This window comes from Elaeis guineensis, chromosome 1 (genome assembly GCF_000442705.2).
Source record: "Elaeis guineensis isolate ETL-2024a chromosome 1, EG11, whole genome shotgun sequence".
Lineage (NCBI taxonomy): Eukaryota > Viridiplantae > Streptophyta > Magnoliopsida > Arecales > Arecaceae > Elaeis > Elaeis guineensis.
This window is the reverse complement of record NC_025993.2, coordinates 24,583,884-24,606,762: the sequence shown is the minus strand read 5'-3', so window position 1 is coordinate 24,606,762 and position 22,879 is coordinate 24,583,884.

Below are 22,879 nucleotides of genomic sequence, written 5' to 3'. Positions count from 1 at the left end.
CAAGTCTATATGGAAGAAAAGTGTGCATCATGATCCATGCAGGACTTCTTTTTTGGAGAAAAGCTGTTGGAAGCTTTTCCACTATTGACCAGAAGTTTTTACAAAGAGGATTTGACTCTCGAACAACAAGGGCTCCATGAATGTGGACTCTAGATACCCATAGACCAAATAGTTTATCTTTAACTACTATTCAAGAGGAGTAATATTTGAATGTACCATGTGAGGATCAATGAAGAGATATCAAGAAATCTGTTGGCAAATCTATTATTTGTTGCACTTGATTTCATGGATATTAATTAGGCATTGTATGCCTTCATTACTTCAACAGTACTTTAAATTGTGATGAACTCTTTTAAAGCCTATTAGTTAGTTCTTACCAAAAAAAAAAAGCCTATTAGTTAGTTCTGGTATAAATATGGGAGACCTTAATCTCTCTGCTTAGCCTCTATAAGATGGACATCTGAGGAGGACTACCTTGCTCCTCTGCTAGCTACAGGTGGATCTAGAAATCAAGAAAAGCTTCATTGAGGCACTCTGCTTTAGAATTGTCCGAGTGAATTCTGATAGAGGTTGTATATGATGCCTAGCCTAAAATGAATTGGGTCTGGTCCACTTCACCAGCCTGATGTTTAATTCGAATCATGGCCTGGACTTTGGCTCTTGGCTGGCTTGAAAAGGGGCCACTCCTCTTCTCGATCTTCGATGGGTGCTAGGAAAGCTAGCCTCCTGGCTATTTAAGGTTCCCACCACCCCTCAAGAGGACGAGCCAATTCTCCTAATCCTTTACCTCTTCTCTCTTGGATTCTCAAGATTTCTAATGATCATTGTCATCACTCTGCTTTTGCCAAAATCACGATTTCAAACTTGCCAAAGCCATCTCTTCACCTCTTAGATTCGTCCTATCCCTACTATCCTCACACAAGCCGCTACTATGTACTAGCCTGAAATTCCTCGAGAATTTGTTAGATTTCATTTTTCCTGTTCCGAACACTTTGCTCCGAGTTTCCAAACCTGTTCCAAAGGCAGAGGCTTTGCCTATTCCATTTCCAGCCAGGGTGAGGGTGCCTCGATGACCTCTTCAAATTTGCTTTTTTTTTTTTTTTAACCAAGTGTTGAACCAAAACATAAGATGCCTTTGACATGGTCTTGGTCCTTGATAAATCTTCATCTTTCAGACTCTATGTTGCATGTAATTAACATGTTTGTGGCTTCCATGAATAAATCTCGAAAGAGTTTTCTAGTGTGCTGGTGAAACATGCAGTTTGTTGTTAATTAGAGAAGCAACAATAGTTGGTCCATAATAAGCCTTGCGATAAGGTTTGTTTGAGCCTTGGCCGATTCACAGCTTTCTCATCTCAATATACATAATCTTTATTAACACAGAAATTTAGACAAGGCTCATGGATGGATGGTCACTAAGGAATTCTGGAAGTAGATTAAGGATGTCCATGCAACGCTCATGAGAGTTATAGATAAGAATGTTGGCGAAATAAACATGAGAAGTAAACTACAGAGCATGAAGCCAAATGACAATGGATTATTGTGACTGGAAATCGACATTGTTGCTGTAAATGGATTGAGCCTTGAACAACTTGCTTGAAGAATTGGGTCAGGATGGGCCAATTCTAGGCTCCATGATTGTTTGGAATTTCACTCGAATCTTCCTTATTTGAATTCAATGGAATCTAATTATTGTATGCCTAACCTTGGTTGCATTGCCCACCAACCTGTCCGACCTAACAAATCTCAACATTGATTAACACCTAATTTTTATGAAATATTAGTCCAGCTTGGGTCAAATTATAGATATGATGATCAATGAAGATCATATTTGCATCTTCCATGTTTTGACCCAACCCAACCCCAATTAACAAATAACCTGAAATTGATGGCTCTTTGATTTGACCCGTCCAACATTAACCAACCTAACTCACATGGGCATGAGTGTGCATGAGCTTAATATCGGTTGCCATAACCTATGACACTATCATATGTCATGTACGAATTGTGGCAATCAATCTAATCACTTTAAAGCATCTAGCAAGTGATTTGAGCTTGAGCTCAGTGGTTGTACCCTCTTGTTTGGAAGTGCAGGGTCAAAATGATTTGGACTTGTGTAGCATTAATTTTTAGGATATTATTTCAAAAATTTTTAAGTAAAAAATCCTAGAATTCTAGATACCTTCTCTTCTCCAATAGTAAGACTTCTCTCCCCTATCTCAAAAATGGACAAAAGAAAAAAAATAATCTAGTAAGTAATTATGCATGGCAGTATTAACCCCAAAAGCAACACATTATAGCATTAAAAAGGACCCTCACCTTAATCGTTATCGACTAGTATAAGATCGTAGTAATGGTTATTTGCCTCAAATAGTAACATTTCATATTTTTAATATTTAAATAATAATTATATTCATTATAACAGTGTTCTAGTGAAATATAATAAGAAACCAACAAAATTATCTTTCCTTCAGTTTTTAGTATTATGAGGGTTCATTATACCATGAAGATAACAGCTATCCCTATTTTTAAAAGTAATTCTCATGCTGCATTGAGGACCAACTCAAGGTAGTACCTCTAGACCTTAAACCGAAAATGCTATCTAATTTACTAGTCTTCTATGCCAAGTTATGGAAGATACTAATCTGATCCTAGAGTAAATTGTCACATCACCCAACTATAGTAGTGTTAGTTAGACATTTTATTAATTAATTATCTTCTTTTTTTTAAATCCATAGGTAAAGAGAAACTTAGGTGACCAAAATTGGATTCTAAGAAGGAATACTTAATCAAGATTTAGGGCTTTGAGACAAACTCTAAAGGCTCTCGGTTAGCTGAAAGAATTGACCATTTGAATCAAACATTTCATTTGATATTCATGAATTGTTTCATCATTTAATTCTACCTCTATCTCTCTCTTTTTTTTTCTCTAATACTATTTAGGTTTGAAATCTCTTAAACCCTGAGAAAAAACCATATAGAAAAAATTATCATGAGATTGTTTGGACGGCCACCATGTAAACATTCATCTGTGATCATACACCAGCATAAATTTGACCTTTATCTAGAATGACGGAAGTTTTTCTATGATAAGTATGGTGGTTGTGATTGAATAAACATGGTCGCATGGCAACAATTCACATGAAACCAGAAGCTTCCCGTTGGAATTTTATTGAGCAAAAGTGGTCACCACCGTGCAGCTTCTTCTTGGCCCTGTGTGGTGTTATGACGTCTTTCAAGAAAATTATGGTTGAGACTTTTGAAAGACGTAGCCAAAGTTCATGCTAACTTGTTTTTAACTCTCCGCGCATGCTTTGAATTTGACCTCTTCAAACTTTTAATAAGGTTTTCAGCCAAAGAATAAGGTGCCTTTGACATGGTCACGGTCCTCTGGATTTTCAGGATTCCAAAACTGACTGATGACTGACTTGGAGTCACCAATGACTTCAATAGTAATATTATATTTAGTTGTTGGTTCAATTAAAGCCCATGATGGACATTCTGTACTTAGCCAAATTGCTGGTTGTCGAAAAAACCAATTGACTTGCTTTGAGTACACGTACAAAACTTCCACTCAAGCCGACATGTGTATAGCTACGGGAAGATCTATATAGACATGTATATAGTGCCACATCAATCGTGCACTATATAGATTTTAATTAGATACTAATAGAGAGTTAAAAAATTCAAATAATATTTTTTAATTAATTTTTTTGAGTAAAATCCTAAATTATTGTAAATGGTATGAAAGTGGAAGCAACCTGTAGCTCATGTAAATGAGGGGGTACTACAGTGCAGACACATTTGGGTTGACTATATGCTAATCATAATGCTTATAATGGAATTTACAATATTTATAGGATTTGAATAGATTTGAATCCATAATATTACGAACTCAATATTCTCGAATCTCAATAATATAAACTTGTGTTCCAATGAGCCTGTTATAACTGAGATCAAAGATTTTCAACTTTTTGAATCCTGGTATGTCTGTCAAATACAAAGTTTTCAAAAAAAAGTGAATCTAAATGAAAAATATCTACAATAAAATAATGGAATATATGAATAGATCGAAAAAATAAAGAAACAAGTTGGATGAGGAAGAAGCTTACATAAACCAAGGAACCAATATATATACTCAATGTGTTAATGGTCTCTAATAGAAAAATAATTAAACAAGAGACTTTAAATTATTACCGTGTACATCAAGTATGCCATTTAGCATGTTGTCCCCTAGATATAAGGCATCAAGTGAAAATAGATTTTTAAACGATAATAGAGTAGTCCTAGTTATAAGCCTGTTATACCTAAGATTAAGGACTTTTAACTTTTTGAATCTTGATATGTCTATCAAATACATAGTTTTCAAAGAAAGTGAATCCAAATCAAACTATTTATGGCAAGAGGATCGAAAATATGAATAGACTGAAAAATTAGAGAAGCACATTGGATAAAGAAGAGGCTAACATAGATCAAGAAGGCAATATATAACCTACCATACTCAATGTATTAATGGTTTTGTAATAGAGAAATAATTGCATAAGAGTCTTTAAGTTATTACCTTGCACATCAAGTGTGCCATTTAGATAGTTGCCTTGCAAATATAGAACTTTGAGTGAAGATTGATTTTTAAAAGATGATGGAATAGTTCCAGTGAGTTGGTTATAGCAGAGATCAAGGATTTCCAACTTTTTGAATCCTGAAATATTTGTTAAATACAAAGTTCCCAAAGAAAGTGAGTCTAAATAAAAAACTAGAGAAGCAAATTAGATGAGGGAGAGGCTAATATAAACTAAGAAAATATGCAAACCATTATATTCTATGTGTTAATGGTCTCATGATAGAGAAATAGTTGTAGATGACTCTGCAAGTTATAACATTCTATACCAAGTGTGCCATTTAGCGTGTTGTCTCATAGATATAGAGCACGGAGGGAAGATAGGTTCTTGAGATATAATAGAATGTTTCCATTGAGCCAATTATTATTGAGATCAAGGATTTCCAACTTTTTCAATTCTAGAAATCAAGGAAAGCTCATTACGGCACTCTACTTCAAGACTGTCCAAGTGAATTCTGATAGAGGCTGTAGATAATGCCTAGCCCAAAATGAACCGGCCCTGGCCCACTTCACCGGCCTAACGTTTAATTTGGGTCATGGCCTTTACTTTGGCTCATGGCCTGGCTTGAAAAGGGGCCACTTCTCTTCCCATTCTCCAATGGACACTAAGAAAGCTTGCCTCCCGGCTATTCAAGGTTCCTACACCCCTCAAGAGGACGAGCCAATTCCCCCAATCCTTGTTTTCTTCTCTCTCGGATTCTCCAGATTTAACAATCATTGTCATCACCCTGCTTTTGCCGAAATCATGACTTCAAACTTGCCAGATCCACCTCCTCACCTCTTAGTTTCCTCCTCTCCCTACTGTCCTCGCACAAGGCCACTACTATGTACTACCCTGAAATTCCTCAAGAATTCACTGGATTTCATTTTTCCTATTCCGAAACCTTCTTTGCTCCGAGCTTCCACCCTGGTCCAAAGGCAGAGGCTTTGCCTCTACCATTTCCAACCAGGGTGCCTCGATGACCTCTTCAGACTTTTTATTTTTTAATCAAGTGTTCAGCCAAAACATCAGATGCCTTTGACATGGTCTTGATCCTTTGATAAATCTTCATCTTTTAGACTCTATGTTGCATGTAATTAACATGTTTGCAGCTTCCATGAATAAATCTCGAAAGAGTTTTCTTGTGTGCTGGTGAAACATACATTTGTTGTTAATTTGAGAAGCAAAAATACTTGGTCCATTGTAAGCCTGCAGTAAGGTTTATTTGAGTCTTAGCTGATTCCCAGCTTTCTCATCTCAATGTACATAATCTTTACTAACACAGAAATTAAGACATGGCTCTTGGATGGATGATTGCTAAGGAATTCTATCAGACCTAACAAATCTCAACATTGATTCACACCTGATATTTATGAAATATTAGTTCAGCTTGGGTCAAATTATAGACATGATGATCAATGAAGATCATATGTGCATCTTCCATGTTTTGACCCAACCCCACCCCAAATTAACAAATGACCTAAAATTGATGGCTCTTTGATTGACCCATCCAACATTAACCAACCTAACAAACATGGACGAGTGTGCGTGAACTTAATATCGGTTGCCATAACCAACCTATGACACTATCATATCAGGATGTCATGCATGAATTGTGGCAATCAATCTAATCATGAATTTAGGTGACCAAAATTGGATTCTAAGAAGGAATACTTAATCATGATTTATGGCTTTGAGACAAACTCTAGAGGCTCTAGGTTAGTTGAAAGCAATGACCATTTGGATCTAATGTTTCATTTGATATTCATAAATTATTTCATCATTGAATTCTACCTCTATCTCTCTCTCTCTCTCTCTCTTTTTCTTTAATACTATTTTAGGTTTGAAATCTCTTAAATCCTAAGAAAAAACCATATAGAAAAAATTATCACAAGATTGTTTGGACGGCCACCATGTAAGCATTCATCTGTGATCATACACCAGCATAAATTTGACCTTTATCTAGAATGATGGAAGTTTTTCTACGATAAGTATGGTGGTTGTGATTGAATAAACATGGTCGCATGGCAACAATTCACATGCAACCAGAAGCTTCCGTTGGAATTTTATTGAGCGAAAGTGGTCACCACCGTGCAGCTTCTTCTTGGCCCTGTGTGGTGTTATGACGTCTTTCAAGAAAATTATGGTTGAGACTTTTCAAAGACATAGCCAAAGTTCATGCTAACTTGTTTTTAACTCTCCGCGCATGCTTTGAATTTGACCTCTTCAAACTTTTAATAAGGTTTTCAGCCAAAGAATAAGGCCCTTTGACATGGTCTCGGTCCTCTGGTTTTTCAGGATTCCAAAACTGACTGATGACTGACTTGGAGTCACCAATGACTTCGATAGTAATATTATATTTAGTTGTTGGTTCAGTTAAAGCCCATGATGGACATTCTGTACTTAGCCAAATTGCTGGTTGTCGGAAAAACCAATTGACTTGCTTTGAGTACACGTACAAAACTTCCACTAAAGCCGACATGTGTATAGCTACGGGAGGATCTATATAACATGTATATAGTGCCACATCAATTGTGCACTATATAGATTTTAATTAGATACTAATAGAGAGTTAAAAAATTCAAATAATATTTTTAAATTAATTTTTTTGAGTAAAATCCTAAATTATTGTAAATGTATGAAAGTGGAAGCAACCTGTAGCTCATGTAAATTAGGGGGTACTATAGTGCAGACACATTTGGGCTGACTATATGCTAATCATAATGCTTATAATGGAATTTACAATATTTATTGGATTTGAATAGATTTGAATCCATAATATTATGAACTCAATATTCTCGAATCTCAATAATATAAACTTGTGTTCCAATGAGCCTGTTATAACTGAGATCAAAGATTTTCAACTTTTTGAATCCTGGTATGTCTGTCAAATACAAAGTTTTCAAAAAAAAGTGAATCTAAATGAAAAATATCTACAATAAAATAATGGAATATATGAATAGATCGAAAAAATAAAGAAACAAGTTGGATGAGGAAGAAGCTTACATAAACCAAGGAGCCAATATATATACTCAATGTGTTAATGGTCTCTAATAGAAAAATAATTAAATAAGAGCCTTTAAATTATTACCTGTGTACATCAAGTATGCCATTTAGCATGTTGTCCCCTAGATATAAGGCATCAAGTGAAAATAGATTTTTAAACGATAATAGAGTAGTCCTAGTTATACGCCTGTTATACCTAAGATTAAGGATTTTTAACTTTTTGAATCCTGATATGTCTATCAAATACATAGTTTTCAAAGAAAGTGAATCCAAATCAAAACTATTTATGGCAAGAGGATCGAAAATATGAATAGACTGAAAAATTAGAGAAGCACATTGGATAAAGAAGAGGCTAACATAGATCAAGAAGGAATATATAACCTACCATACTCAATGTATTAATGGTTTTGTAATAGAGAAATGTTGCATAAGAGTCTTTAAGTTATTACCTTGCACATCAAGTGTGACATTTAGATAGTTGCCTTGCAGATATAGAACCTTGAGTGAAGATTGATTTTTAAAAGATGACGGAATAGTTCCAGTGAGTTGGTTATAGCTGAGATCAAGGATTTCCAACTTTTTGAATCTGATATATCTGTTAAATACAAAGTTCCCAAAGAAAGTAAGTCTAAATAAAAAATATTTATACCAAGAGGATAGAAAATATGAAAAGACAAAAAACTAGAGAAGCAAATTAGACGAGGGAGAGGCTAATATAAACTAAGAAAATATGCAAACCATTATATTCTATGTGTTAATGGTCTCATGATAGAGAAATAGTTGTAGATGACTCTGCAAGTTATGACCTTCTATACCAAGTGTGCCATTTAACGTGTTGTCTCATAGATATAGAGCACGGAGGGAAGATAGGTTCTTGAGATATAATAGAATGTTTCCATTGAGCCAATTATTATTGAGATCAAGGATTTCCAACTTTCTCAATTCTAGAAATCAAGGAAAGCTTATTGAGGCACTCTACTTCAAGACTGTCCAAGTGAATTCTGATAGAGGCTGTAGATAATGCCTAGCCCAAAATGAACCGGCCCTGGCCCAGTTCACCGGCCTAACATTTAATTTGGGTCATGGCCTTTACTTTGGCTCGTGGCCTGGCTTGAAAAGGGGCCACTCCTCTTCCCATTCTCCAATGGACGCTAAGAAAGCTTGCCTCCTGGCTATTCAAGGTTCTTACACCCCTCAAGAGGACGAGCCAATTCGCCCAATCCTTGTTTTCTTCTCTCTCGGATTCTCCAGATTTAACAATCATTGTCATCACCCTGCTTTTTCCGAAATCATGACTTCAAACTTGCCAGATCCACCTCCTCACCTCTTAGTTTCCTCCTCTCCCTACTGTCCTCGCACAAGGCCACTACTATGTACTACCCTGAAATTCCTCAAGAATTCACTGGATTTCATTTTTCCTATTCCGAACACTTTCTTTGCTCCGAGCTTCCAACCCTGGTCCAAAGGCAGAGGCTTTGCCTCTACCATTTCCAACCAGGGTGCCTTGATGACCTCTTCAGACTTTTTATTTTTTAATCAAGTGTTCAGCCAAAACATCAGATGCCTTTGACATGGTCTTGATCCTTTGATAAATCTTCATCTTTTAGACTCTATGTTGCATGTAATTAACATGTTTGCAGCTTCCATGAATAAATCTCGAAAGAGTTTTCTTGTGTGCCGGTGAAACATACATTTGTTGTTAATTAGAGAAGCAAAAATACTTGGTCCATTGTAAGCCTTGCAATAAGGTTTATTTGAGTCTTAGCTGATTCCTAGCTTTCTCATCTCAATGTACATAATCTTTACTAACACAGAAATTAAGACATGGCTCTTGGATGGATGGTCGCTAAGGAATTCTATCAGACCTAACAAATCTCAACATTGATTCACACCTGATATTTATGAAATATTAGTTCAGCTTGGGTCAAATTATAGACATGACGATCAATGAAGATCATATGTGCATCTTCCATGTTTTGACCCAACCCCACCCCAAATTAACAAATGACCTAAAATTGATGGCTCTTTGATTGACCCATCCAACATTAACCAAACTAACTAACATGGACGAGTGTGCATGAACTTAATATCGGTTGCCATGACCAACCTATGACACTATCATATCAGGATGTCATGCATGAATTGTGGCAATCAATCTAATCACTTTAAAACATCTAGCGAGTGATTTGATCTTGAGTTTAGTGGTTGCACCCCATTGTTTTGTAGTGAGGGGTCAAAGTGATTCGGACTTGCGTAGTACTATTTTTTAGGACATTATTTCAAAAATTTTTAAGTAAAAAAAAATCTTGATTTTTAGGTACCTTTTCTTCTCCTATAGTTAGACTTTTCCCCCTATCTCGAAAATGGACAAAAGAAACAAAAATAATCGAGCAAACAATGATGCATGACCTGTATTAACCCCGAAAACAACACAATATGGCATTAGAAAGGACCCTCACCTTAACAGTTATTGACTAGTGTAAGATCGTCATAATAGTTATTTGACTCAAATAGTAACATTTCATATTTTTAATATTTAAATAATAATTATATTCATTATAACAGTGTTATAGTGAAATATAATAAGAAAGTAACAAAATTATCTTTCCCTTCACTTTTTAGTATTATGAGGGTTCACTATACCATAAAGATAACAGCCATCCCTATTTTTAAAAGTAATTCTCATGCTGCATTGAGGACCAACTCGAGGTAGTACATCTGGACCTTAAATAAAAAAATGCTATCTAATTACTAGTCTTCTATGCTATGTTATGGAAGATCGATACTAATGTGACCCTAAAGTAAATTGTCACATCACCCAACTATAGTAGTGCAGTTAGACATTTTATTTATTAATTATCTTCATTTTTTATATCCATAGGTAGAGAAAAACTTAGGTGACCAAAATTGGATTCTAAGAAGGAATAAATAATCATGATTTATGGCTTTGAGACCAACTCTAGAGGCTCTAGGTTAGCTGAAAGCAATGACCATTTGGATCTAATATTTCATTTGATATTCATGAATTATTTCATCATTGAATTCTACCTCTGTCTCTCTCTCTCTCTCTTTTTTTTTTCTTTAATGCTATTTTAGGTTTGAAATCTCTTAAACCCTAAGAAAAAACCATATAGAAAAAATTATCATGAGATTGTTTGATTGGCCACCATGAAAACATTCATCTGTGATCATACACCGGTATAAATTTGACCTTTATCTAGAATGAAGTTTTTCCACGATAAGTATGGTGGTTGTGATTGAATAAACATGGTCGCATGGCAACAATTCACATGCAACCAAAAGCTTCCCGTTGGAATTTTATTGAGCCAAAGTGGTCACCATCGTGCAGCTTCTTCTTGGCCCTGTGTGGTGTTATGACGTCTTTCAAGAAATTATGGTTGAGACTTGTCAAAGATGTAGCCAAAGTTCATGCTAACTTGTCTTTTACTCTCCGCGCATGCTTTGAATTGGACCTCTTCAAACTTTTAATAAGGTTTTCAGCCAAAGAATAAGGTGCCTATTGACATGGTCTAGGTCCTTTGGTTTTTTCAGGATTCCAAAACTGATTGATGACTGACTTGGAGTCACCAATGACTTCGATAGGAATGTTATATTTAGTTGTTGGGTCACTTAAAGCCCATGATGGACATTTTGTACTTAGCCAAATTGTTGGTTCCTGGAAAAACCAATTGACTTGTTTTGAGTACACGTACAAAACTTCCACTCAAGCTGACATGTGTATAGCTATGAAAGGATCTATACATGTATGTATATAGCCCCGTAGCAACTATGCACTATATAGATTTTAATTAAATATCTATAGAGGATCAAGAAATTCAAATAATACTAGCTAACTATTTATTTTGAGTAAGATCTTAAATTATTACAAATGGTATTAAAATAGAAGTAACCTATAGCTCATGTAAATTAGGGGGCATGCAGTACAGATACATTTGGATTGACTATATGATAATCATAGTACTTGTAATTGAATTTATAATATTTATTGGATTTAAATAGATTTAAATCGATGATAATACGAACTCAATATTTGAATCTCAATAATACAGACTTGTGTTCTCAATTACATTGCAGTGGATATATATATATATAGACCCAAAAAATTAATAGGAATTTACATTAAAATAAAATATTTAAATACTTGTAAAATTCTATTCCTATAGTCTAAATAAAATAAAATTATTCATTTTCTAAATAAAATAATATTTTTCTAATTTCTATATGTGTGCCTAATAAAGTGCTCTCTCATAGGATGATCCTCCGTCAGTGGCTTTCATAGCATCAGAATGGGCCCACATCAAAATCATTATTAACTAGTATTATAAGGTCATCAGGATGGTTATTTACCTCAAATAATAGCATTTCATATTTTTAATATTTAAATAACAACTATAGTTTTTATAGCAATGTTAGAATGAAAAATAATGGGAAAATAGTAACATTACTTTTCCCTTCACTTTTTATTAAACACATAATATTATTTTTAGAGCATACAATAACATTTAGAGAAAATCTTAATATTAAAAATTTAACTTTAAAAATTAATATTTTATTTATAGAAGGTACAAGTAAATAGTAATGAGCATTATTTATATAAATAGATGATTATAAATATAAATCACATATGCACTATAATGGTAGTTATTTTTCTACATATTGTTATGTATATTACATTAAGTGTTCCAATAAGACTTTTATCTTGAATCCATGAGATCGGGCAATATAATGGACGGTCAGCTCGGCAAGTCTTCGGGAGAACATAGGGGTCCGATTAGTTGTATTCTAATAGGACTACACCAAGCGGTTGGGTAAAGTATTCACATGGCACATTACGGTTCATATGAGAGATAATAACCAAGGATAAAAATTAAGGTGTTATAACTGTTAAATAGTCATTCTAACAATTTTTTTAATAGCCCCTTCCCAGGGTTTTGTTATATATATATAATAACAGAGAAAACAATCATTACAACATGATATTTAGTATTATAAGCATTCATTATACAATAAAACTAACTACCATCCCTATTTTTTCAGATATTTCTCGTGCTACTTGAAGACCGACTCAAGATAGTACTTCTAGATCTTAAGCCGAAAAGCTATCTAATTACTAGCCTTCCATGCTAAGTTGTGGAAGACTAAATAACCTGACCCCCTAAAGTAAATAGTTACATTAGCCAATCATGATACCTAGAGGAGTTAGACAAATTCTGTTTATTAATTATGTTCTTCTTTTATGTCCATAGGTAGGGAACAAATTAAGTGATGAAAATTAACTTCTAAGAAGGAATACTTGATTATCATTAATGCCTCTGAGACAGCCTGTAGAGGCCCCAGGTTAGTAGAAAGGGATACCTGCTCTTTTTTTTTAAAAAAAAAAATACCATGTTAGGTTAAAAATCTCTTAAACTCTTTAAAAGACCACCTAGAAAAAGTCATCACGAGAATGTTTGGAAGGCCACCCGATAAGCATTCATCTGTGATCGAACCCCATCATAAATTTCTACCAAAAAAAAATACAAAGTTCCCAAAAAAGAGAATTAAAATCAAAAATAGTTATGATAAGAGACTAGAAAATATGAATAGAACGAAATTGTAGAAACAAATTTAAAGAGGAGGATAACATAATGCAATAAGACAATATAAACTATTATACTCAATATGTTAATAGTCTAATGCTAGGAAAAAAAAGCTGCAGATGACTTTGTAAGTAATTACCTTCCTTATTAAGTATACCATTCAGTAGGTTGGCTCCTAGATTCAGGATATTAAGTGAAGATAAATTTTTGAGAGATAATGGAATAGTTTCGGTGAGCATGTTATTGCTTAGATCAAGAATTTCCAACTTTCTCAATCCCGATATATCTGTCAAATATACAATTTCAAAAAAACAAAGAATCTAAATCAAAAGTACTATTTACAACAAAAGGATAGAATAGAATGAAATTAGAGAAATGCTATCTAATTACTAGTCTTCTATGCTATGTTATGGAAGATCGATACTAATGTGACCCTAAAATAAATTGTCACATCACCCAACTATAGTAGTGCAGTTAGACATTTTATTTATTAATTATCTTCTTTTTTTATATCCATAGGTAAAGAAAAACTTAGGTGACCAAAATTGGATTCTAAGAAGGAATACATAAGCTTGATTTATGGCTCTGAGACAAACTCTAGAGGCTCTAGGTTAGTTGATAGCAATGACCATTTGGATCTAATATTTCATTTGATATTCATGAATTATTTCATCATTGAATTCTACCTCTGTCTCTCTCTCTTTTTTTTTTCTTTAATACTATTTTACGTTTGAAATCTCTTAAACCCTAAGAAAAAATAATATAGAAAAAATTATCACGAGATTGTTTGGATGGCCACCATGAAAGCATTCATCTGTGATCATACACTGGTATAAATTTGGCCTTTATCTAGAATGAAGTTTTTCCACGATAAGTATGGTGGCTGTGATTGAATAAATATGGTCGCATGGCAACAATTCACATGCAACCAGAAGCTTCCCGTTGGAATTTTATTGAGCCAAAGTGGTCACCACCGTGCAGCTTCTTCTTGGCCCTGTGTGGTGTTATGACATCTTTCAAGAAATTATGGCTGAGACTTTTCTAAGATGTAGCCAAAGTTCATGCTAACTTATTTTTTACTCTTCGCGCATGCTTTGACTTTGACCTCTTCAAACTTTTAATAAGGTTTTTAGCCAAAGAGTAAGGTGCCTTTTGACATGGTCTGGGTCCTTTAGTTTTTCAGGATTCCAAAACTGACTGATGACCAACTTGGAGTCACTAATGACTTTGAGAGTAATGTTAAATTTAGTTGTTGGGTCAGTTGAAGCCGATGATGGCCATTTTGTACTAAGCCAAATTATTTGTTGCTGGAAAAACCAATTAACTTGCTTTAAAACTTCCACTCAAGCTGACATATGTATAGCTATGGAAGGATCTATACATGCATGTATATAGTCCCATAGCAACTATGCATTATATGGATTTTAAGTAGATACCTATAGAGGGCCAAGAAATTCAAATAATACCATCTAACTATTTTTTTTGAGTAAGATCTTAAATTATTGCAAATGGTATTAAAATGAAAGTAACCTATAGCTCATGTAAATTAGGGGACACTGCAGTACAGACACATTTAGACTGACATATGCTAATCATAGTACTTGTAATTGAATTTATAATATTTATTGGATTTCAATAGATTTAAATCTATGATAATACGAACTCAATATTTGAATCTCAATAATACGGACTTGTGTTCTCAATTACATAATAGTGGATATATATATATATATATATATATATAGACTCAAAAAATTAATAGAAATTTATATTAAAATAAAATATTTAAATACTTGTAAAACTCTATTCCTATAGTCTAGTAAAAATAAAATTATTCATTTTCTAAATAAAATAAAATTTTTCTAATTTTTATATCTGTGCCTAATAAAGTGCTCTCTCACGGACGCTCCTCCATCAATGGCTTTCATAGCATTAGAATGGGCCCACATCAAAATCATTATTAACTAGTATTATAAGGTCATCAGGATAGTTATTTACCTCAAATAATAACATTTCATATTTTTAATATTTAAATAACAACTATAGTTTTTATAACAATGTTATAATGAAAAACAATGGGAAAATAATAACATTAGTTTTCCCTTCACTTTTTATTAAACACAAAATATTATTTCTAGAGCATACAATAACATTTAGAGAAAATCTTAATATTAGAAATTTAAGTTTAAAAATTAATATTTTATTTATGGAAGGTACAAGTAAATAGTAATGAGCATTATTTATATAAATAGATGATGATAAATATAAATCACATATGCACTATAATGGTAGTTATTTTTCTACATATTGTTATGTATATTACATTAAGTGTCCCAACAAGACTTTTATCTTGAATCCATAAGACCGGTCAATACAATGGACGGTCAGCTCGGCAAGTCTTCAGGAGAACATATGGGTCCGGTTAGTTGTATTCTAATAGGACTACACCAAGCGGTTGGGTAAAGTATTCACATGGCAAATTACGGTCCATATGAGAGATAATAACCAAGGATAAAAAATAAGGTGTTATAACTATTAAATAGTCATTCTAACAATTTTTTTAATAGCCCCCTCCCCAAGGTTTTGTTATATATATAATAATAGAGAAAATAATCATTATAACATGATATTTAGTATTATAAGCATTCATTATACAATAAAACTAACTATCATCCCTGTTTTTTTAGATATTTCTCATGCTGCTTGAAGACCGACTCAAGATAGTACCTCTAGATCTTAAGCCAAAAAAGCTATCTAATTACTAGCCTTCCATGCTAAGTTGTGGAAGACTAAATAACCTGACCCCTAAAGTAAATAGTTACATTAGCCAATCATGATAGCTAGAGGAGTTAGACAAATTATATTTATTAATTATGTTCTTCTTTTATGTCCACAGGTAGGGAAAAAATTAAGAGACCAAAATTAACTTCTAAAAAGGAATACTTGATTATCATTAATGGCTCTGAGACAGGCTGTATAGGGCCCAGGTTAGTAGAAAGGGACACCTGCTCTTTTTTTTTTTTTTTTTAATACCATGTTAGGTTAGAAATCTCTTAAACTCTTTAAAAAACCACCTAGAAAAAGTCATCATGAGAATGCTTGGAAGGCCACCCAATAAGCATTCATCTGTGATCGAACCCCATTGTAAATTTCTATCAAAAAAAAAAAATACAAAGTTCCCAAAAAAAAGAATTAAAATCAAAAATAGTTACGACAAGAGACTAGAAAATATTAATAGAACAAAATTGCACAAACAAATTTGTAGAGGAGGCTAACACAATGCAATAAGACAATATAAACCATTATACTCCATATGTTAATAGTCTCATGCTAGGAAAAAAGCTGCAGATGACTTTGTAAGTAATTACCTTCCCCGTTAAGTGTGCCATTCAGCTAGTTGTGTCCTAGATTCAGGACATTAAGTGAAGATAAATTTTTGAGAGATAACGGAATAGTTCCGGTGAGCATGTTATCACTTAGATCAAGAATTTCCAACTTTCTCAAGCCTGATATATCTATCAAATATACAATTTCCCAAAAAAGAATCTAAATCAAAAGTACTATTTACAACAAAAGAATAGAATATAATGAAATTAGAAAAATAAGTTGGATGAGAGAAAGGCTAGCTGACCTATCTGTGATAATGGTCCTACTATTTGATTGCTGGATAAGTTAAGTTGTCGGAGCTCGTGAAAGGAAGAAAAAATATTGAAATCCAATCGCCATTGCTTAAATTGATCATATTCCACGAGCTGTGAAAGCAAGAGCTTTGACACTTGTTTTGTGCTATTGCTACAGATTACTCTCTTCCAAAGGCAGCAGTCTCTCCCTCTTCCCCATGTGGGTGGTGAAGTATAGTCGTTGTGAAGGAGAGAAGATCTAAGCTCTAATAGAGCTTCATACTCCTCTGAAGGACATCCGAAGCTAGAGCTGCAGTTGCATAGGACTACAATCAATGAAGTCCATAACAAAATTGCTAGCCTTGAGTAGGTGACAGAGTAATAGCAATTCCTCATAATGGGGTAACTGTTGTAAGGTAATTATCTGATGCATATTTGCTTCTCATCTCATCCTTGTACTAGTCATATAAAAGCATGGAGGTTTGGAGATTTGAGTCTATAGCCAAGTCAACATATTGCTAGGTTGACTGCATGGCTTCCAATAATGTCATGTTCAATCCCTCAATGGTAAGATTTTTTTTGGGAAATGAGATTGGGGGTGGACCCCAGCCTAAGAATAATTATTAGAATTGAAAGTGAGTGAAGTGTAATTCACCAAATGGAAGAAACTAGTAAAAAAAATAAAAACAATTAAAGACAAGCGAGTAGCTCACAAAAGGTAAAAGAGAGTCATAGAAAGATATGGGGAATAATTTCTTGTAAGATCTAGAATCCACTCATTAAGAACTTAAGAAGATTTAGGGGTAGAAACTTTCCCTATGAACTAGGACTTCTCGATAAAGTCTTCAATTGTTCCACGTGCACTGACTCAATGCGTAAACTAGCAAGTCTAAGTCTATATGGAAGAAAAGTATGCATCATGATCCATGTAGGACTTCTTTTTTGGAGAAAAGCTATTGGGAGTTTTTCTACTCTTGATCAAAATTTTTTCCAAAGAGGATTTGACTCTTGAATAATGGGAGCTCTATAACTGTGGACTCTAGATATCCATAGACCAAATAGTCTATCTTCAACTACTATTCAAGAAGAGTAATATTTAAATGTACCATGTGAAGATTAGTAAAGAGACAGAAATTTGTTGGTAAATCCATTCTTTGTTGTACTAAATTTCATGGATGTTAATTAGGCATTGTATGCCTTCATTACTTCAACATCACTTTAAATTGCGATGAACTCTTTTAAGGTATATTAGTTAGTTCTAGTATAAATATGGGAGACCTTAATCTCGCTGCTTAGCCTCTATAAGATGGGCATCAGAGGAGGACTACCTTGCTCCTCTGCCTACCTGCCAGTAGATCTAGAAATCGAGGAAAGCTTCATTGAGGCACTCTGCTTCAGGATTGTCTGAGTGAATTCTGATAGATGCAGTATATAATGCCTAGCCCAAAAAATGAACTGGGTCTGGTCCACTTCACCAGCCTGATGTTTAATTCGGATCATGGCCTGGACTTTGGCTCATGGCCTGGCTTGAAAAGGGGCCACTCCTCTTCTCGATCTTCGATGGGTGCTAGGAAAGCTAGCCTCCTGGCTATTTAAGGTTACCACCATCCCTCGAGGACGAGCCAATTCTCCTAATTCCTTTTTTCTTCTCTCTTGGATTCTGAAGATTTCTAATTATTGTATGGCCTAACCTTGGTTGCATTGCTCTCCAACCTGTCCGACCTAACAAATCTCAACATTGATTAATAGCTGATTTTTATGAAACATTAGTCCAGCTTGGGTCAAATTATAGATATGATGATCAACGAAGATCACATGAGCATCTTCCATGTTTTGACCCAACCCAACCCCAAATTAACAAATGACCTAAAATTGATGGCTCCTTGCTTTGACCCGTCCAACATTAACCAATTACCTAACTCATGTGGGCATGAGTGTGCATGAGCTTAATATCAGTTGCCATAACCTATGACACTATCATATCTGAATGTCATGCATGAATTGTGGCAATCAATCTAATCACTTTAAAACATCTAGCAAGTGATTTGAGCTTGAACTCAGTGGTTGCACCCTCTTGTTTGGAAGGGAGAGGTCAAAATGATTTAGACTTGTGTAGTATTATTTGTTAGGATATTATTTCAGAAATATTTATGAAAAAGATCCTAGAATTTTAGGTACCTTCTCTTCTCCAATAGTAAGACTTCTCTCCCCTATCTCAAAAATAGACAAAAGAAAAAAAAAATCTAACAAGCAATGATGCATGCCAATATTAATCCCAAAAGCAACACATTATAGCATTAGAAAGGACCCTCACCTTAATAGTTATTGACTAGTGTAAGATCGTCATAATGGTTATTTGCCTCAAATAGTAACATTCCATATTTTTAATATTTAAATAATAATTATAGTCATTATAACAGTGTTATAGTGGAATACAGTAAGAAACTAACAAAATTATAACAGCCGTCCCTATTTTAAAAAGCAATTCTCATTCTGCATTGAGGACCAACTCAAGGCAGTACCTTTAGACCATAAACCAGAAATGCTATCTAATTACTAGTCTTCTATGCTAAGTTATTGAAGATACTGATGTGACCCTAAAGTAAATTGTCACATCACCCAACTATAGTAGTGTTAGTTAGACATCTTATTTATTTATTATCTTCTTTTTTTTAAATCCATAGGTAAAGAGAAACTTAGGTGACTAAAATTGGATTCTGAGAAGGAATTTAATCATGATTTATGGCTTTGAGACAAACTCTAGAGGCTCTCGGTTAGCTGAAAGCAATGACCATTTGAATCTAACATTTCATTTCATATTCATGAATTGTTTCATCATTGAATTCTATGTCTCTCTCTCTTTTTTTTTTCTTTAATACTATTTTAGGTTTGAAATCTCTTAAACCCTAAGAAAAAACCATATAGAAAAAATTATCACGAGATTGTTTGGACGGCCACTATGTAAGCATTCATCTGTGATCATACACCGGCATAAATTTGACCTTTATCTAGAATGAAGGAAGTTTTTCTATGATAAGTATAGTGGTTGTGATTGAATAAACATGGTCGCATGGCAACAATTCACATGCAACCAGAAGCTTCCCGTTGGAATTTTATTGAGCCAAAGTGGTCACCACCGTGCAGCTTCTTCTTGGCCCTGTGTGGTGTTATGACGTCTTTCAAGAAAATTATGGTTGAGACTTTTCAAAGACATAGCCAAAGTTCATGCTAACTTGTTTTTTACTCTCCACGCATGCTTTGAATTTGACCTCATCAAACTTTTAATAAGGTTTTCAGCCAAAGAATAAGGTGCCTTTGACATGGTCTCTTGGTTTTTTAGGATTCCAAAACTGACTCATGATCAACTTAGAGTAACTAATGACTTTAAGGGTAATGTTAAATTTAGTTGTTGGGTCAATTAAAGCCCATGATGTATATTTTGTACTTGCCAAATTGTTGGCTGCTGAAAAAACCAATTGATCTGCCTTGAGTACACGTACAAAACTTCCACTCGAGCTGACATGTGTATAGCTATGGAAGGATCTATACAGGCATGTATACAATCCCATATCAACCATGCAATATATAGATTTTAATTAGGTACCTATAGAGGACTAAGAAATTCAAATAACACTGCCTAACTAATTTTTTTAAGTAAGATCCTAAATTATTGCAAATGGTATTAAAATGGAAGCAACCTATAGCTCATGTAAATTAGGGGGTACTATAGTACTGACACATTTGGGCTGACTATATGCTAATCATAGTGCTTGTAATGGAACTTACAATACTTATTAGATTTGAATAGATCTGAATCCATAATGATACGAACCCAATATTCTAGAATCTCAATAATACAAACTTGTGTTCCAGTGAGCCTATTATAGCTGAGATTAATGATTTTCAACTTTTTTGAATCCTGATATGTTAATCAAAAATAAAGTTTCCAAAAAAAAAGTGAACCTAATGAAAAATATTTACGATAAGATGATGGAACATATATATGAATAGACTAAAAAAATTAGAGAAATAAGTTGGATGAAGGAGAAGCTTACATAAACCAAGAAGACAATATATATACTTGATGTGTTAATGGTCTCTAATAGAGAAATAATTAAATTAGAGCCTTTAAATTATTATCTTGCACATCAAGTGGACAATTTAGCATGTTGTTCCTAAATATAGGGCACGAAGTAAAGATAGATTTCTAAATGATAACAGAGTAGTCCTAATTATAATCCTATTATACTTGAGATTAAAGATTTTTAATTTTTTGAATCCTGATATGTCTGTCAAATACATAGTTTGCAAAGAAAGTGAATCCAAATCAAAACTATTTATAGTAAGAAGATGGAAAATATGAATAGACTGAAAAATTAGAGAAGCATATTGGATAAAAGAGAGGCTGATGTAAACCAAGAAGATAATATATAACATATCATACTCAATGTATTAATAGTCTTGTAATAGAGAAATAATTACACAAGAATCTTTAAGTTTTTACCTTGCGCATCAAGTGTGCCATTTGGATAGTTGCATTGCAAATATAGAATCCTAAGTAAAGATTGATTTTTAAAAGATAATGGAATGGTTCCAGTGAGCTGGATATAGTTGAGATCAAGGATTTCTATCCTTTTGAATCCTGATATATCTGTTAAATACAAAGTTTCCAAAGAAAGGTGAGCCTAAATTAAAAAAATATTTATAGCAAGAGGATAGAAAATATGAAAAGACTGACAAAATTAGAAAAGCAAATTAGATGAGGGATAGACTAATATAAACTAAGAAAATATACAAACCATTATATTCAGTGTGTTAATGGTCTTATGATAGAGAAATAGTTGTACATGACTCTGCAAGTTATTACCTTCTATACCAAGTGTGCCATTTAGCATGTTGTCTCATAGATATAGGGCACGGAGGGAAGATAGGTTCTTAAGATATAATAGAATACTTCCATTGAGCCAATTATTATTGAGATCAAGGATTTCTAACTTTCTCAATTCTGATATGTTTGTCAAATAAGTTCCCAAAGAAAGTGGATCTAAATCAAACATATTTATGACAAAATGATAAAAAATATGAATTAATTGAAATTATAGAAACAAAGTAAATGAGCAAGAGGTTAACCTATTTGTGATTGCAATCCTCCAATATGATTGTCGAACAAGTTAAGCAGTTGGAGCTCATGAAAGGAGGAAAAAATACTGAAATTCAATTGCCAATTCACCAATTCATCATATTGTAATGACCCAGTCCTTAGAGCATTTTGGACCAGCCCAGAAGTTTGGGTCGTGCATAGTGCATGAGAGAGGGAAGGAAGAAGACTCCTAATCGAAGTCTTCTTCCCTCTAATCTCCAACGAGATCGGGGCACAGTCCCCATTAGGTTAGGAAAACCCCCTATAGAAAGCCCTCTCTTCTCTTAGGTCTTCATTAAGGATTTTGGGAACTCACTGAAACATCTTCAAGGATTTTCTACATGTTCTTGGATGGGAAGAAAGGGTCATCGGAGTTCTTTTTGGCCACTGGAGCCAGATAAGCTCTTTCCCTCCCCTTTCTTTTTTTCCTGATTGTCTTTCCATCCTCGAACGAGTGACGGCAAGCCATCAGATTTGAACCAAATAGGGCCATCCCTATTTTATTTTGTTTTTCCTCGCATGCTGCCGGCAACAGCTACCATTGAGGCTGTCGTCGGGGTTGTGTGTTCACTAATGTTGGGAACCACCACGGGTAACCGATGTCGGTCCTCCTTGGTTGCATGTGGGGGGAGAGGAGAAGAAGGGGATCACATCCGCCATTTTGGATGAGGAGAAGAGAAGAAGAAGCTTCTTCTCTCTCTTCTTAAATAATTAATAAATTAAATTAGATAATTAATTAATCAATTTATATTTTTCCTTTAGATGGTTTAGAGAAATTTGGGAAGGAAAAATATTGGAGACATGGGTGAGGATCCCGATAAACCCCAATAGAAGATTTTAAAAAATTAATTTGATATATTTGATTTATTTTATAACATTATTTAATATATATATATATATAGGAGAACAGTCCAA